Here is a 19,868-nt window from a genome sequence, read left to right as displayed (position 1 = left end):
TTTTCAGCTCTATTAAACTTCTTCTTTGGGTCAAGGCTCATCAGATCTCAAGGCAACCGCCTAGCAACACCGTAGCAACCATCTCAGATACCATGGCAACCACCTAGTAACACTTTAGCAACTACCTGGGACACCATAGCGACTGCCTAGCAACCAACTGGGATACAATACCAAACCCCTACCAACGCCAAAGCAACCACCTGTGCTACTTTAGCAATCACATAGCAACATCTTAGCAACCTTCTTGGATACCATAGCAACCACCTAGCAACCTAACAGGAAGTGGGAACCATTTAAGCTGCGCAACCATTCTGCATTTCCTTCAGGAAATGCACGTTTCAAGTTTATTAATAATTTTGTTTGTCAGGCAGCTCATAACTCCACCGCTGTTATGAGCTTTAATGACTGGGTAATTAAAATTTTGTCAAAATAATGCCAAATATCATTTTATTACTGATTTTAAATGATGGCCAATGAGCCAATTTACAAAATCCTCAGTTTTAACCAGGATGTCACTGGAGTCACCGTCACTGGTGTTACAGAATATTCATACAACACCGTTGACTATAAAATATGTTTGGAATTAAGCTCTTCTATTTGCATATATGATAATAGGAGATGTTATTAGACATATTAAGATTATTTAGTTTTGAGAAGGAAAATTCAGATTTTTTAACCTTTTTAACTCTTTGGGACCACCGGTGGTTCCAAAACGCACTTCGTCATATTCTTCATAACTTTCATATTTTATAAGCTTCATTCTAAAGGTGGGGGTCGTATGAGAGCTGTAACTGTCTTCTTTCCAGTCAAATAGATGGTGATGTCATTTTAAACCCTTATAATAAAAGAAGCTGAACTTTTCTACTGAAAGTCGACCCATTTTTCCACAAATCTGGGCTATAAACTATAAACAGATGGCGTCTCTTCAGTGATCTGCTCTGTAAACATTATTTTAATAAAATAATACAAAGAGCGTATTTTTGGCTTTCAGCAGTAAATTGTAAGCATATAGCAATATGTGTGATCATAAAACATGTTCTGTTAATTTGAGGGGAACTTTTACAAAAGATAAATAAATAAATAAAATTAAAAAATACATTTATTTCATGCAGTTACTAAATAATTTGCCTTACGATTTGGTCATGGAAATTCACCCTGGAGAATAAGAGTTAAAAATGTATCCACCTGAATTCCCACTCCAAATGGAGAATGACCCACCTACACATAGAAATGTCCCATACAAAAATAAACGTATGTAAATGTGTTTATAAAATCCATTTGAAAATGTATGAAAACATCCAGAATCCTGTCTGACGCTCTTCACTGTCTGATACCTTTAGAAATGAGTTTGTGTTCCAGTATCTTCATTTTAAATCTGATCAGATGATCCTTTATCAGGACAGAAGCGAGTGTTGTGGGTATTGATACTCTGTGAAAATGCAGTTATGATCTGATATCTTGTTTATGTGAAATACATTGTGTGTGAGAGTCTGACTGCAGACGTACATGGTTAATGTAAAGTACAGTGCAGATCACAGGAGTCAGTATGTTTAGTTACATCTGGAACCTTCATTACACTCAACTGAACACAGATAATAACTAATACAGATAAACGCATTTTAAAAATACAGCCACATGCGGCTCTTTTACTGCCCTGTTGCGGTTCCACAGCAGAATCAGATTTATAGGTAAAAATAAAATAATCCTCCTATACAGTAAAATTAATATGAGCCTCTTGGATGTCCTGTTCCAAAACTATGGGCATTAATATGGAGTTGCCCCACTTTGCGGCTGTAACAGCCTCCACTCTTCTGGGAAGCTTCCTACAGATGTTGGAGAGTCTGTGGGACTTTGTGCTCATTCATCCAGAAGAGCATTTGTGAGGTCAGACACTGATGTTGGACGAGAGGGTCTGGCTCTCAATCAGCGTTCTAGTTCATCCCGAAGGTGTTCGGTGGGGATGAGGTCAGGGCTCTGTGAGGGCCACTGGAGTTCCTCCACACCAAACTGCAGATCTACCAGCGCAGAAATTTTACAAACTGAACTTGTGACAGAGGTGTCATCCTATGACAGTGCCATGTTTAAAATCACTGAGCTCTTCAGTGCAACCCTCCACTGCCAGTGTTTATCTATGGGGATTTTATTACCTGTTAGTAATGGGTGTGGCTGAAACACCTTAAGTCAATAATTGGGAGGGGTGTCCACATACTTTTGGCCATGCAGTGTAGAAGTGATGCTTAGTTTGTGAACAAGTAATTTCTTTGAGCCAGTTCTCTTAGACAAACTGTGCAAGCTGATTTACATCGAAAAATCTATTTATTTATTGTTTTTTAGACCAAACAAATGGATAGATTTTGTGACCCTGAAAATCACAGGATCTCCTTGGAACATTCCAGCTCCCCCTCATTATCCCTCATTATCACAAAGACCTGCTGCTTGTTGTGTTAGACTGGCTCTGGGTTTTATTCTTGGTGGTCTCCATGTAGTTCTCAGCCCCGTTTCCTGGTGTGCCTCGTTCGTCCACCTGACTTTTTTTATTTTGGCCTACTTTTGTTTGTTGATGACTGGTTGACGGATTTGTCTGCATTTTGCTTGTCGGCAGAACAAAGATGAAGGAGCTTGAAAAGATCTTCAAATTCAGATCAGGCTGCGGTCTTCTCTGTGGATCTTTATCGATGCAAAGCTGGACACTAAATTGAGAGTTCCTTGGACGGCAAAGACAAGACAGCACAGATAACCAAACTGCAGCTCTGAGAAGAACCAGTTCACTGGAAAACACCATTGTGCTTAGAAGAGTTGAAGGTAAAAGAGAAGATGGATGGAGACGATCAGTGGAACCATGAAGCAGCCATTCAGAAGACCTGAGGACCCAAACAGAAGACAGGACATTCTGGAGGAACACTGTCCATATGGACACCAGGAGTCGGAAATGACGTTACGGCACTGAATAATAAAGAAAGCCATTAAAAAGTGCAATAACCCTTCCCATAATTTGCTTATGTTCAGGTAAAGAAGGATTATTATAGAGTGTTTTGGCCTGTAGTGGACACACACACACACACACACACACTCACACACACACACACACACTCACACTCACACTCTGTCCGTCTCCCAGTGAGAGGAGATAAGCTCACATAGCTAATTCACTTTAATAGGGTGTTAAAAGACTGCCCCAGTTCCCCCTACACTGAACTTCACCTCTGCTAAACATCCCCATAACTGGATCCGTCCTGGGGGAGCAGTTAAGTGATCACTTAAAAGAGTTTAGATATCACACACCGGGGGGGCTAACACACACACACACACACACACACACTTATACACACACACACACACACACACTTGTACACACACAGACACACACACACACGCACACACACACACAGTGGGAATGTGGTGTGATAATCCTGACAAAATATGCATTAGCAGAGAGAGAGAGAGAGAGAGAGAGAGAGAGAGAGAGAGAGAGAGAGAGAGAGAGAGAGAGGGAGAGAGAGAAGGAGAGGTTGAAAGGAAAACAGAAAGAGAAAAGAATCGTGAAGGATGGGAGAGAAAGAAAGCGAGGGATAGAGGAGAGAACACAGGTACCAGTTCACTCTGGGCAGCACCGCCCTGGAGCACACGATGCAGTACCCTTACCTCGGCCTCATCGTCACTGCGTCCGGGAGTTTCAGTGCGGCAGTGAATGCACTAAAGGAAAAAGCTGGCAGAGCGCTGAACGCAATCAGGAGGAGACTCTACAGCATCGATATTCCCATCTCAGTCTGGTGTAAAGTGTTTGATAGTGTGATCCAGCCCACTGCGCTGTATGGGGGTGAGGTGTGGGGTCCACTCAGTGAGCACGGCTACACTAGATGGGACAAGCATCCAACAAAAGCCCTGCATGCAGAATTCTGCAGAACGATCCTGAAAGTCCAAAGAAAAACACCAACCAATGCATGCAGGGCAGAATTAGGCCAATTTCCTCTGTTAATAAACATTCAAAAAAGATCTCTACAGTTCTGGATGCACCTGAAGACGAGTCCCAGAGAAACGCTGCAGTTTAAGGTGCTACAGACCCAAGAACTGAACCCTGAGAAGAGCTCCCTCAGTCAGCTGGGTCTGAGGCTTATTAACCCACTAACAGATCCTAACACACAGCAGCCTCGCTCCAGCACTGCTTTACAGCCCAAACTAAACATCAATCACATCATCAGAAACAGTCAGAATGACTATCTGGAACACTGGGGTAGAGAAATGAACACTCAGAGTAAATTAGAACACTATCAGGCCCTAAAACAGAGTATGAACTGGAGGAGTATCTCCTGACTGTCAGAGATACACAGCAGAGACAGATCCTGACCAAGTACAGACTCAGTGACCACAGCCTGGCCATAGAACGGGGCAGGTATAAAAAGTCCTGGCTGCCCAGAGAGGAGAGGCGGTGTGGTCACTGTCTGACAGGTGAGGTCAAGACAGAGATGCACTTTCTTCTTCACTGTGAAAAATACAGACAAGGGAAATTTACACAAACAAATTAAAAAAATTCATCCCAAATTTTGAAAAATGTACAGAATTGGAGAAATTATGAATATTCACAGCCCCCCTCACTGCCAAATACATAACAACATGCCACCGCCTGAGAGACAGCGGGTAACAGTAATAATAATACTGTAATATTGTGATTATAATAATTAATATGGTTATTATTTATGCTGGTTCTTTTATCTTATTCTGTTTTCATTACTGTTTTTGTTGTTCAGTTCTACTGTTGTTATGCTTTAGCAATACTGTACCTCACAGTCATGTGAATAAAGCTATTCTGAACTGAACTGAACTAGAGGAGAGATGGAGAAATGGAGGTTTACTGTTTGAAAGAGAGAGAGAAGATAAAGAGGACGGATGTGTGATTAGGTGACTAAGCATATAATTGTCTTTATTCTGCAGAGACATTTCCAGCTCTCTCTCTCTCTCTCTCTCTGTCTCTCACTGTATCTCTCTCTCTCTCTCTGTATCTGTCTCTCTGTTCTCTCTCTCTCTCTCTCTCTCTCTCTGTATCTCTCCCTGTATCTCTCTCTCTGTACTCTCTCTGTCTCTCTCTCTCTCTCTGTATCTCTCTTTGTATCTCTCCCTCTATCTGTCTCTCTGTTCTCTCTCTCTCTCTCTCTCTCTCTCTCTCTCTCTCGGGACTAAAACTCAGGTGTCACTCATTAAACACAGGTGTCACATACACTGAAAAAAAGTGCTGCTGGAGTTTTTAAACACCTCAGTGTCGCTGCTGGACTGAGAACCAAAAATATCCAGCCAACAGCGTCCTGTGGGCAGCGTCCTGGACACAGTGTTTAAAAACTCCAGCAGCACTGCTGTGTCTAATCCACTCGCACCAGCGCAACACACACTAACACTCCTGGTAAAAACTATGCTAATTATTTTCAGTAATGCTGATTCGACATGAGTAAGCCTACTTTAGCTCACTAAGTCAAATCTCAGAGATTCATGAGTTGTTCATTAACCCCTTAAATGGCCAGGCCTCAACAGCGAAGTCTAAGTTTTATTACACACATCTATAAGCTAAGAACAGCTCAGCCAGTTTGCATTGAAGTCCCTGTAGTTACTGAATAATAAGCCTTAGTATGTAATAAGCCTGAGATTTCAAGGGGTAAAGGTATGAATGATGGGCTAATGAATGATAAACAACACGCAGCATATCGTTTTCAGTTATTTTCCTGTGTAAAAGAACAGCATACAGGGATGTGCCAGTCTTTTCCACAGGATTTGATCTTTTGTTTGGTTATTCGTCTCCGTTTGGTGAGTCTTCCAGGTCACAGCCACAGTGCTGTAAACGAACCCTGACTGTCACATCATCATCTGCTAATACTCGTCTCTGAAAACTGTTGTTTGTTTAATGTTAGGCCCCTCCCAGCTCGTTAAAAATGGCCATGTAGGGGGAGAGCCGAGATTCACCTAGCACCTCTTTCTTTATGTACTTGCAGCTCAAATCTGCCCTTCGGTCTTATGGAGCATCCCTGAGCTCTTACAGTTACATCTAATGCTTATGGTGCTTAAGCCTTATAAACAGTCTTGTTCAGCTTCCTGCAAACAATGTTGTACTAAGAAGAACAAAAATTAGCTGCACGGTCGAGTTGCCATAAAAAAGCTGTTACTATGTCAGGGCCACAAAACAGCCCACTCACCTGCCAAACAGCACCAAGACAAGCCTCAAAACGTCAGGAACAAAGTCACAAACTTTACGGTCACAACCATAAACGCTATGTTTGGAGAGGAGCCCTATGGCGAAAGGTACCTCCTTCCAGCTGTGAAGCATGGTGGTGGATGTTTTGGGGGTGTGTGAGCTACGGCGGCACAGGGAGCTCAGTCAAAATTGATGGCAAGATGAATGCAGCATGTTATCAGAAAATATTGCTGGACAGTTTGCATTGATCAGCCCAGAAGCTGCGCATGGGACACACTTGGACTTTCCAACATGACAATGATCCCAAACACAAGGCCAGGTCAACCCTCAGTCAGTCAGTATCATTGAGCCACTTTGGTGAGATCTCAAACCTACAGTTCATGTAAGACAACCCACAAATTTACAGGACCTGAAGAACGGGCAGCTTCACCGCCTGAGAAAATAAGGGCCTCGTCCTCAACAATCACAAGAGACTGCCAGCTGTCATTGAAGCTAAAGGGGGCAATACACAGTATTAAGAACTAAGGGTATGCAAGCTTTGGAAAGGGGGGCTATCTCAGTGTTTCCTTTATTGCTGTTTTCTGTTTTATGATTGAGCTATTCTGTGATGCCTTATAGTTTAACTGGAATCCCTCTAATAAATAAATGTCTTTTGGATGATCATATTTTATTTAAAGAATTGTACATATCTTACAAATTCTGCCAGGATGTGTAGAACTGTATGTTGTGTTTTGGATGCTGGCAGGTAAACCAGCATTAATCCAGCAATGGACCAGCATAAACCATCTTAGATTAGCAGGGAGTGTGTGCTGGTCTGTGCTGTTGTTTTCAGTGCAAAGTTAGCTCTTTGGCTAAGTGCAGCTGCATACGAATTACCCTGTTTTTGGATGCAGCCAAACTGGAGTAATACCACACGTGTTATTTCACATTTCTGATGTTTTCACACTTATTCTAAAATGTGGAAAATATAAAAGTAAAGAAAAAAGTATAGTCAGGTGTGAACAAACTTCAGGCGTCTATTAGTACATTTGTCAAAAAATACTGAATAAATACGTAATAAATAGATACACAAATAAATAAATAAATAAATAAATAAATAAATGCATTAAGATTATCAAAGTTCACGCGAGTTGAGACTTGCTGATTTTGCTGGCACAGCGATGAACCTCGATGCTTTTTTAAACTCACAGCACTCAGTCAGAGCCTCAAATAACCTCCTAAACTCTTAAGCTTCCTCTTTGTTTGGCCTGACTCAGTCTGGCTCTGTGCTGCAGACACTTTTTTATTTTTTGTAAAGATCAGATCACCTGTCATTTCGAGGCTAGTCTGTTTGAAAAAAAACCTCCTCACACCAGTTTTATTATATTTTTCTTTTTTTTATTGAATTAGGTAGGCTGTCATGTTTATGTCCCACACACTAGACCACCTGTAGCCCACAGCACTTCTGTGTGTGTATTATTAATTCATTATTTATTATATCATAATTGGCATCATTATGATATACATGATTAGCAATTTGTGGGTGGGCTTTGTATTTTAAGTGTCCTGCATGTAACTTTTTCTGTGGTTTTATTTACCAAAAACACTCATAATTCATTTTTACACGATCATTTTTCAGCCTTTCTTTATCCTGTACAGTTAAACAGGCTGTTTTTGTTACTGTACCTTTAAGACTGATTCATGCAAATGAGCTCTGTTCTGATTGTGCCTCACTCAGAAACCATACAGAGGTTATTTATACATATATATATATATATGAAATATTCTAATCCTTATGAGTTTTTGTTAATTAGACATATTTAGCAGTTCATTCAAAAGGTACTGAACATTCAGCAGCTTGTCCTGTCATATCGCTCATACAGTAGCTAGCAAACTTTGTACAACTGCTCAAATAACTAAGAATACGACTCATTTTGTAAACAGTGTCTATATGAACAAGATGCCGTTCGCTCATCCTGGAAACCTGTTCAGGCAGAGCTCATCTAGTGAACTAACATGTTAAAATGATAAACCTGGTTAGTCTGAAGAGCTATGATGTTAATCTACCGTTAACCTATCTAGTATTACATCACTCATTTTCAGATACTGCTTATTATTTACTGTAGCAAAGCATCACTGTTTAGTCACCATGGCGACTTCAGTACAGACTGAATTTAGGACAGTAACAGTTCCTGACTTCATAATCTCATCATGAACTCCAGATAAGAAAACAGCATCACACAAACATCCTAACTAGACTAAACCTCCTAAATCCTGTCCTAACTTTAGGATGATCCTCACTTCTGTTTAAGGTCCGTTTCTATGGTTTTTAGGCAGCTGTGTCAGCAGCATAGTTCACTACCAGCATAATGAGCTCCATTTATTCCTACTGTAAAACGCTGCTTTCACTGTGAGATGATTTTCTTTTCTAACTCTGCGTTTTAAAGATCTCAGACGCTGCAGACTCGATCTCCACCGCCCCTCTGATCACCTTCGTGTGTTAATGTTGATGATGAAACAGTTGCTAGGTAACAGACATAACAGCTGATTATTGACCTCGATTAAGTAGTTTAGAACTTCCTAACTGGAGATAAGAGGCTGTAAGATAAGATAAAATTCCTAAATTAAGATCAGATTTGCTTCTGTAATACAAATTTGTGGAAAATCTTATCTTGACAGGAGGGGGCGCTGTATTCACAACTTACAGTTTATCACACTTTAGTTTTGCTTTAACATTTGTTTTTACAACATTAGTTTAAAAACTTACATCTTTACTGTTATTTTATTACATGTTTACAAGTATTTTATCTCCAGTTAGGAAATCCGGAACTACTTGATTGAAGTTCATAATCAACTGATTATCGTCAGTTGCTAGGTAACAGTTGATAATCAGTTGATTATCATCCTCAATCAAGTAGTTCAGGATTTCCTAACTGGAGATAAGAAGCTGTACGATAATATAAAATTCCTAAATTAAGATCAGATTTTTTTCTGTAATACAAATCTGTGAAAAATTTAAATTAAACTGTCAGATCTCAAAACTAAAAGACGGGAAATTTCTGTAATCCGGCCACTGAACCTCAGTCAGTTAGAAAGTTTTAATGTTACCCCTCGTCACATTTACAGGCCGCATTCAAGCTGACTAATCGATTCTTATTCAGCTGAATAATTGTCAAAACATTAATTTTTTGCAGCCCTTTTTGCAGAGTTTACTGTATCTCACACAGAGCGAAGTGGACAGAACAGCGTTTCAGTGTGTAAAAGCCACAGGTCAGATGAAGCTCAGGCTGGTGGCTGGGAGAGCCTCCCTCACTGCCCTCAGCTGACTGTCTGCTGCCGTGTGTGTGGACGTGGGTTTGTCTGTTTGTTACGTTCAGTCAGCGCGCTCATCTCCAGCTGTGGTGGGAACACTGTGCCCCCAGCTGAAGTGTCTGCAGCGTTCTCACCATGCTGCTAATGTGTCAAAAATAAAGAGACTCCCACCCCCTGTTAAAGCACTGTGCCAGGTTTGGAGGACCGTCCTGGCCTCTGGAGCCGCCTGACCACTTTGGATCCACTTGTCGGTCCCTTCCACTCCGCCGCTGTGATGGAAAAGCCTGACGTGGACGCTCCAGAGATTTTAATGAGCCGTCTGCCAGCACATCCCTGCTGGATTTCTGGCCTGGTTTGTAATGTGCTTCATGGCTGCGACTCCTGCATGAGCTCCTAACCTGCTTCTGGATGCTCTGAACCTGTTTTACACTCAGCGCTACATGTACTGTAAGAACATTACCTCAATAACAGTGATTAGGGTGTTAAACTTTGTCTAATTAGTCTAATTTGCACTGAAATAAATGATGCTTTTGGCCTGTTTTTTGGTATTTTATAAATTTTTTAATAAGGTAATGCTGTTCTGTTCCTCAATCCAGCATTAGCAGTGTAGTTGCTGTTGCTCCCTCCAGTTAAATCACAAACACAAGGCGTTGCTTGAGTTACAAGCATTTCATTTGCATGTCTTTACCGTCAAAAATGCCGGGAGAACTAGATAAATAAATACACAAATCATAAAATGAGTCTCCTGCAATACAGAAACATTCACATAGAAAACAATCATTAAAAAAATAGATCTCACAACACAAATATAGCTCACATAATCCATTAAACCGAAGGCTATAAGCTCTTAAACTTACAGATATTTAGTTTGTTGAACATCCATGAAAATGTGGATATGCCATCATGTTACTATATAAACTCCGCTAGCAGTTTAGCTATAGACTAACCCATATCTATGAACATAAATGTACATAAACCCTCATTGGCTGTGTTAACTCAAACTTCAAGCTTTTACAAGTCTTCACTTAAGTCTATTCCTTATGAACCGTAATACACAGCAACATCACTTAAACATCCTCCTAAAGCGTAACATGTGCTCTGCTTCTCATCATAATGCCAGAGCCGGTTTATGAGGAGCCTGGCCACTTCCTGTTTCCCCCATTATATCCAAAATAGGACTGCTAAACAGCAGAGGGCGTCTGCGAGCGAGTTTAAAAGCTCTTAAAAATATAACAGCAGTGTTAAAACGTTTTATGCTGTTCTGTGTTCAGGATATTAATTAATTATTTTACATTAAAATTGTTTAATCATTTACAAACTATGATTTTGCTCAAATGCTCCATATTAACCCATTCATTTTGGACTCGCTGGAAAGCGCCCTCTAGCGTCTGAGAAACCAAGAAGACATTATTCTCCATAATTCTCCTCTCTACAAGTTCTCTGATAATGCATAGAGCGCTCCAACATAAAGAGTCCAACCCATATCTATAACACAAAAACATGGTTCCACTATGGCTTATACAGGTGCCTTTTAGACATGTTATATTATACGCTAATTATATTTATGTCAACCAACAGAATAAGATTATGAACTCAAACTGCACAACTGACCTTGACAGCAGTTACAAGCAGCAAAGGTGTGAACAGTTGCTGCTTCAGTACACTAGGTGGCGCTGTGTGTCTTTTACTCTCTAGAGTAGAGGGGGAAGAAGTCTAACTGTTCACTCACAACACCACACACCAGCGGGACAGTTAGCAGAGCTACCCTGCCGAAAAAAGACATCAAAGTCATCTGGAATCAAAACACCTTTACACTGTGATATCAACCCCTCAGCAAAGCACACAGTACCATTAGAGACTGTTGGACACTACTAGGAATGAACAGAAACATTTAATGGTTTCTATGATTTTCTCAGCAGGGTAGCTTGTGTTACCTATTTCAACTGGCCCAGTCCCATTTCAACCCTCACCCCTACCACTTAGCCCTACCCCTTCGTTTTGTGTGTTCACGTCTAGGGGTAGGGTGTCCTGATTCTTGTAGAGCTAGAGGGGGAGGGTGAAGTGTTGGGGCTACATGACCCTCCAAACTGAGGTTTTTCAGAGACTCCAAACAGAGAGATATGAGAAAAAAAGAAAAACCAGCAAGACAGCTGAACCAGAGATCAAAGAAACCCACAAATGTGAGAATTTTCACTGTTATAAACTTACGATAACCATTATGATCTTAGTTTAATGTCGTTTCAGTGTATTATGGTCGTTTTCTTCATAACAAACATATAAAAACCGCTATGAGTATGCTAATGTCTCAGTAGCTAGCTATCTTTCCTGTTCCACCTTAAATAGTCCAACAGTTCTGACGCCTGAAGCGGCAGAATGTAACTGCTGCTCCATTTAAGGTGGAACAGGAAAACTCAAACAAGAAGCTGGTGAATATCTGACTTCAGCTTCATATCACTGAAGAATTAGGGGTGGGTGATAATAAATAATTGCCCCCCTCTTTGAAGGAATATGATGCCCTAAATGTAACTAAAGCCCAGCAGTGAGGAGCTGAACTTTACCCTCCTCTGCTGTCACTGCAGACTGGCAGGGTCGCCTACAGAGCAGCGCTGGTAGCTGTTAATGAAGTGATGCTCTTTTTATTTGAGGGTCCCATTTCAGAGGGAAGATTTCAACCACTACCCTGTAACTCAGCTCCAAGGGGCAACATTCGAAAACAAGGGGTAGGGGTAAAGATAAGGAATGGAATTGGGCATGTGTCTTATTTTCTGGAGATTGTGACAGATTATGTCAAAATAATGGTTTATTCGCAGCAGTGCACTTGCAAAGTGCTATAAACAATACATGTAGCTCTGCTCTTATTACACTCCTATATCATTAAACACGTGCAAATGATTATAGTCGACTAATGTTTCATTTTAGCATCAGTTAGCGCTTATTTGACCCCCGCCCCAAAAAACGCTGCCCTACTTTCATTTAAATCAGGCGCAGATGGCATAATATATAATTTTGACTGTACACTCTCAGAAACTGTGACTGCATTCTTAAAAAAGGTGGTTCTTCAAGGGTTCTTTAGCAAAGAAAAGGGTTCTGTTTAGAACTATGAACACTCAAAGAATCCCTTGCATTCTTAAAATTGATGAAGAGCGTGGTTAATATGGTTCTATATAGAAACTTTGAAAAGGGTCCTATATAGCACCAAAAAGGGTTCTTCTCGTGTTGCAGCGTTGACATTGTAACAGGAACCCTTTTTGGTGCTATATAGAACCCATTTTGAAAAAGGTTCTGTATAGACCCATCTACAGCATATTCTCCGTCAATCTAAAGAACCATTTTACGATGCAAAGAACGCTTTAATTATGCAAAAGGTTCTTTGAGTGTTTATGGTTCTATATAGAACCATTTTACTAAAGAACTATCATTTTTAAGAGTATGGGGCGGTACCCCTCTTGTCACTGGGGTCCATCTCAGTACCTTCAGTCAGGGAACATAACTGAACCATAATCCACTGAAATGATATGTTCTAAGCTGTACTGACTCCACACACCCCGTCTCGTCTCCAGGCTTTTATTTTACTGTTCTGTTTAAAACATTCGGTTATGAAAAGGTACAAATACGAACTTTTCACCTGGAAAAACTTATTTAAGGTTCACAATCAGACCTTAAAACCACTGTTGGACCTTTGAGGGAACATTTACACTGTTTGTACCTTGATGAACGAAAAAAGGTACCTGCAGAGAACCTTTATTTCTAACAGGGGAACGTATATCACAATTACTGATAATTATATTTGATTTGATATATTTGATATAATTATAATTGACATTGAATGATATGGTAAGTATGTCGTGACCCAGGTCCAGGCATTTCTACAGAATACTTCAATCTCGTTTTGTACAGATGATTTAAAGTGTTGTTGAATATAATACTGTAACCCAACTCCAGTCACTGAATGTACTTGAGTTGAATATAATAATTAGTGGTGTTACACAGCGTTCCTGAAACCTTGGGACCCTTTTTATCTGCCACTGCACCCCCCCTACTGTCCACAAAATGGGCCTTAGACTAAGCCGTTTGAGATCAGCGGGTGTAATGTAATCGTGGGCGAGAGTGTAAGGCATCGGGGGCTGGGACGGTGTAATCTGGATGGGGGATAATCTGGTTTCGCTCTTTGGACGTTAGGAAGCGGTAAGCAAGCTGAAGGAGTCATGTTTATTTGATGTTGACGTTAGTTGAGTCAGCCGATAAGACCGAGCTAGAATCAGATCTCAGACTCTGATGACCTTCTAGCTGTGTGTGAGTGAGAGTGAGGGAATGGGAGTATACAGTGAAGGCTTTGTCTTCAGGCTTGTAAGTCCAGCCATTAAACTTTTATGTCCTGAATTCTGCTGGAGGACAGACAGCGAGCGCAGACGGAACAGAGAAACTGGATTTGCCCACGTCAGACTTTCTCCCCACAGAGCAAAGGTCAGACTATAAAGGGTAGTTATTCAGTGAAGAGCTAATGTTAGCAGGCTGATTTTGAAATATATATAGATAATGAATGAATCTGATGTCCTGAAATTAATAATTAGTTCCACTATTTTTTTCCAGGAAGAAGAGACTTTAGCCTGCCCTTGTTTTCTACACTGAAAAACAATAAAAAAATCCACATAATTAAACTGATGTAAACAGAGAGGTTCAGAGTGGTTTGGTGTGAAACGTTCCATTGTAGAGAAACTTACAGAGTCAGAATTGTTCACAGTGGTGGTGATAGGAACCAGACGTCCACCTCTAAAAGCTCCCTCACAGAAAGTTACTACAGTAAATGGTTATGAATTCACTGCCTGATGACTGAGACACTGTTTTATGATGGTTTTGGCCATTCATGGTGGAGGGATACATAATATGCAGGGTGCTGTGAGGCAAAATAGTCCCCATAAAACTCAGAAGACTCGTGTAGGTTCTACGGCAGCGTTTTAGGGCCACTGTTAAAGAATATAAAAATAGTACATTTTGAGAAAAAAATAGTAAAAGTTGTAATATTTTGAGAAAAAAGTCATTACATTAAACATTAGACATTAAAGTGTCATTAATGCCAGGAAAGGTCGCAGTATTGTGGCCAAAACCTTTGCGGAGGGAAGCAGGACCTCCTCGTGTTAAATGAGGGGCGGTGAGTTGGTGGAGTTTCTTTCATATCGATTCCCCCATAAAGAAACACTCAGTCTCCCTGTCTCTCCTGCACATCAGCACCAGCCTGTTATTAGTATAAGAACCGGCTGAAACGGCTGAGCAGGAAACTGTGTTTATCTAGAATAAAGAGCCAGACGGACTCGGAGGAAACTGTCTGTCTGTGTTGTTGAAGGAGAATCTCAGGCAGGGTCGTCTACACGGCTATCGGGGGCTACATCTCCCCCCATTCAAAGAGGGCATGAAGTTTCACAGACAGTGAGAATGATGATCAAAATGATCCACAGAGAGACCGGAGTGAGCGGAGCTCCGGCACCAGTACAGCAACCAAGACCCCAACACGTTATGGCAGCCCCCCTACAGTACAGCAACCGAGACCCCAACACGTTATGGCAGCCCCCATACAGTACAGCAACCGAGACCCCAACACATTATGGCAGCCCCTCTACAGTTAGCTCACTTTATCCTCCAAATATCGCCAGTTTATTGTTGTAACTTTACAACTTTATCTTCTTGAAATTTGACATCTTTATTCTCAAAATGTCATACCATACAACATTATTCTCAAAGTCTATTATTTATTTTTTTTGTTTACAGTGGCCCTAAAACGCCATCGTGTAGGTTCACTGGTGGTTCTGGATAGTAAATAAAATGTCTATATTTGTGTTGTAGTCATGGCGACCCCTGGTTCCTATCACCACCACTGTAAAGACATCTGTACCATTTCACACCAAACCACTCTGAATCTCTCTGTTTACATCTCAGACACAGAACATAACACACAGATTAACTTACTATTAGAAGTTCAAAGAGCTCAAAAGTTCTAAGTACTAGTCGGGACAGTATTAGTTTTCCATGTTTAAAGTCACTGAGCTCTTCAGTGCGACCCTGTATTGCCAGTGTTTGTCTATGGAGACTGCAAGGCTGTGTGCTTGATGTATACACATGCTAGCAATGGGTGTGGCTGAAACACCTGACCACAGTAAATAGGAGGGTTGTCCACATACTTTTTGTCATGTAGTGTATTACCTGAGGTTAATTCAATGCCTCATTTATAGAAGGTAAAAGGCGTTGGAGTTATTAATGATGTGGAAGCACATAGTCTATCAAAAGACTGATATGGTGCATTCAGATGGGACTAAAATCACTGAGAAATGCCAGTAATAATGACATCACCTCCACATGTAAAACCAATTCTGGAATAATGCTTAAGACAGTCAGCCTACTTTCTTTTTAAATTAAAAAGTGTTTTAGCGTATTGACTCACGCTTTCAAGGTGTGTGGATTCACAGGGTTACAGTTTGTTTGGCACTAAGTTAATATACAGTTAAGCGCCAAGCAATATTAACTGATACTGAGCATCTCCACGTTTTCTGTCCTTTTCAATATAAGTGAGTTGGTTTTTTCAGCCGTCTGACTTTGTCTTCATCTACAGTAACACATCAATTAACACACTCTCTCTCTCTCTCTCTCTCTCTTCAATAACACACTCTCTTCAGAGTGATGAATGGTTCTCGTTCTCGGACGGTTCCCTCGCTCCCCTGTTGGTTCTATAGTTATTCATCACATCTGCTAAAGAGTCAGACAGTGGCCTCCCAACTGAAACACTTGCACAGCTGATAGCGCTAAAAACAGCACATTGTTTTTTCCTCATTATGGCTCTAAAATAAGCCGCAAATCAGGCCAGCCCTCAGTGGGACTTTTACTGTGTACAGCTCTGTGGGAGACTTTTATTATGAAAAACCCTCAGACTGACAGGTATATAGGAACCTGCTGTTAATTCTATACGTGTGAAAGAGCAATATAGTGTAAATGGTCTCTAAAAGGACTTTGCTGGTGGTCAGCGCTGCACTAAAGCGTTGTCATGGTGACGGTCTGGCCTGAGCTGCCCGCTTGCAATGAACAAAAACTCTAAATAAAATCACAGGAAAGCTAAAATGTCCTCTGTTTGTAACAGTACTTGTGTTTCCTCTCTCCGCCTTTGGCTGTGTGGTCTTTATGGTCATTCCTATTGGTTAGTATTACATGCAGTGTGGGGACATTTAGTGTAGCAGAGATTAAATAATACACTACACTGTCTAAATCTACCCTAGAATGGAACACAGTGAAATACAGGAGGTCATGGGGGGTCCGGGACCCCCTAATTAACCTCTGGGACCACCTGAATGTCTCAAAATCAAATTTCTGGGGAGTCCCTGAAAATAAACGTATGATGTTCTGCTGTCCGTCAGGAGCAAAACAGACGCGCAAGTCCAGATTCAGTGAAGCTCATTGTTTATCTGCTTCTCCCACAATCAGCTTCTGTCTTTGGTGTTCTTAACTAACTTGAGCTGCAGCACTGCTCTGCCTCAGGGTGGCGCTGTAGCAGACCGGTTCACCCAGTTGGTCCTTCATAGCCTAGAAACTGTAACTCTGCCCGGATTCCTCTAAAACACTTTACAATGAGCTGCAGCAGATCTGTAAATCTGAAAACTCGCCCAGTTTCCCAAGAGTTTGGAGTGAAGAGTGACTGTTCCTCATTTCTCACACTGAAGGCCGAGGAGGCGAGGAAGATCTCAGTTAATGTGAGGAAGAGCGCAGAACCGCACTAGAACAGAGACTCTACAGGAGAGGAGACGAGGAAGATCTCAGTTACTGTGAGGAAGAGCGCAGAACCGCACTAGAACAGAGACTCTACAGGAGAGGAGACGAGGAAGATCTCAGTTACTGTGAGGAAGAGCGCAGAACCGCACTAGAACAGAGACTTTACAGAAGAGGAGACGAGGAAGATCTCAGTTACTGTGAGGAAGAGCGCAGAACCGCGCACTAGAACAGGAGACTCTACAGAAGAGGAGACGAGGAAGATCTCAGTTACTGTGAGGAAGAGCGCAGAACCGCACTAGAACAGAGACTCTACAGAAGAGGAGACGAGGAAGATCTCAGTTACTGTGAGGAAGAGCGCAGAACAGAACCGCACTAGAACAGAGACTCTACAGAAGAGGAGACGAGGAAGATCTCAGTTAATGTGAGGAAGAGCGCAGAACCGCACTAGAACAGAGACTTTACAGAAGAACAGCTGATAAAACAAACATTTACTGACATTGAAGCATCAGCGCCGCTATGGAGAGAGAGTTAGCAGACTGACAACAGGGGACCCCGAATACCAGGGGGGGTTTCACACACTGAACACCAGCATGTCACTCTTTGCTGAATTATTGGTAAAAATGAAAGAAAACCTTATCCTATATCATACTTCGGCACAGGGTTCAAAATCTTATAACATTATTTATTTCCACTAGTTTCAGGCAGAACATACTGAAAACAACACTAAGAAAACCCTGAAAAACAGCCCAGCCCATCATCCCTCCTCCACCAAACTCTACTGTTGGCTCTGCATTCCGGTGGGTAACGTTCTCCTGACATCCACCAAACCCAGATTCATCATCAGACTGACAGATAGTGAAGCTGATTCATCACTCCAGAGAACACGGTTCCACTGATCCAGAGTCCAGTGGCGGCGGCGCTTTACACCCCTCCAGCCGACACTTGGCATTGCGCATAGCGATCTTAGGCTTGTGTGCAGCTGCTCAGCCATGGAGACCCATTTCATGAAGAAAAATGACTCATATAAACTAATAATCATATAAAATTAAGTATTTTAAACACATCATTTATGCAAATGAATACAAACTTTTATATCAAAGTATATTAATCAAACAAAATCACATTATATTTACCGAAAGTCAAAATGTGGTTCACTGCTATCAGTTCTGGAAACGTCTTCACAATTGGAGAATCCACATTATTCCAGCTCAGAGTCTGAGCCGAGACACTGAAGTACGCTGGGTTAATTTTGAGAAAACAGGGTTTCTCAAACTGCGAAATAAGTGATTCGACTCATATAAGCCGTCTTTAATCATAACGGTTATGTTTGTACAGTAACTTTAAGTTGGCTTCACAAAGCCACTTAATAGTGCTTTAAAAGTAAAAGCACTTCCAGGACACTATTGACTGGGTCTGTATAGTAATTCCAGGTAGTTACTATGGTGTTGCTATGAGGTTGCTATGATGTTACAGCTTGTTGCTTGTACTAGGCCAGTGGTGTAATAGCCAAGGTTGTTGCTAAGGTGTTGCTAGATCATTGTTATGGTATTCAGGGTGGTTGCTAGGCTGTTTCTATGGTGTCCCAGGTGGTTGCTAAGGTGTTGCGAGGTCATTTTTATGGTGATCCAGATGGTTGCTAAGATGTTGCTAGGTCGTCGTTCCACATGGTTGCTAGGCTGGTGCTATTGTGTCCCAAGTGGTTGCTAAGGTGATGTGAGGTCTTTTTTTATGGTGATCCAGACGGTTGCTAAGATGTTGCCACATTCCACATGGCTGCTAAGCTGGTGCTATGGTATCCTAGGTGGTTGCTAAGGTGTTGCTAGGCCATTGTTATGGTAATCCAGATGGTTGCTAAGGTGTTGCTGGGTCATTGTTCCATATGGTTGCTAGGCTGTTGCGATGGTGTCCCAGGTGGTTGCTAAGCTGTTGCTAGGTCATTGTTCCAGATGGTTGCTAGGCTGTTGCTATGGTGTCCCAGGTGGTTGCTAAGGTGTTACTAGGTCTGGCTCGGTTTTAGGATTTTGAGCATTCCCACATTCATTCCTATGGAAAAAGGTCATGTTTGAACGAATGCTTTATGAACGCTGTAAGTCGAATCAGTTAAAAAAGCACAAGCAACATATTGTTCTCCGGGCCTTGACTCTGTGATCCTGCAACGTTTTATGGTTCTAGTTTAAAAGTTGGAAGAGGACTGATGCAAATTTATGACTGTAGAGTTATAATAATAATATGGAAATAGATAACGATAAGTTAAGATAAGTAGGCTTGATAAAATAATAAGCTGAGTACCATTTTGTATTTGTAATGATAAAAAACTAGTTCTGATTAAATATTTTCATACAGTGGAAGTTTTTGATGTTATTTTTGCTTTACAGTAAGAGCTTCTCTGTAAATTCCTCTGCTGCTGCCACCCTGCTCTATGTTTATTACTGAGTCTGGAGCCCACTGCCTGTGCTGCTTAGGACTAGTAAAAGAGTGCCATCATGTGGCTGAAGCATGATATCACACACCATGCACTTCCACTCTCACTGAAGGAACAGTCTGACAAAAGGAATCAGAGTTATGCAAGTTGATCAGCAAGACAGGTGCAACATACACCTCTTCAGTACTGTACTGGAGCTGCGAGGCCAGTGGCGTATGGTTATAAAACCTA

This window comes from Colossoma macropomum, unplaced genomic scaffold (genome assembly GCF_904425465.1).
Source record: "Colossoma macropomum unplaced genomic scaffold, Colossoma_macropomum, whole genome shotgun sequence".
Taxonomy (NCBI): domain Eukaryota; kingdom Metazoa; phylum Chordata; class Actinopteri; order Characiformes; family Serrasalmidae; genus Colossoma; species Colossoma macropomum.
The sequence above is the reverse complement of the archived record's forward strand: the minus strand, read 5'-3'. Positions refer to the sequence as shown.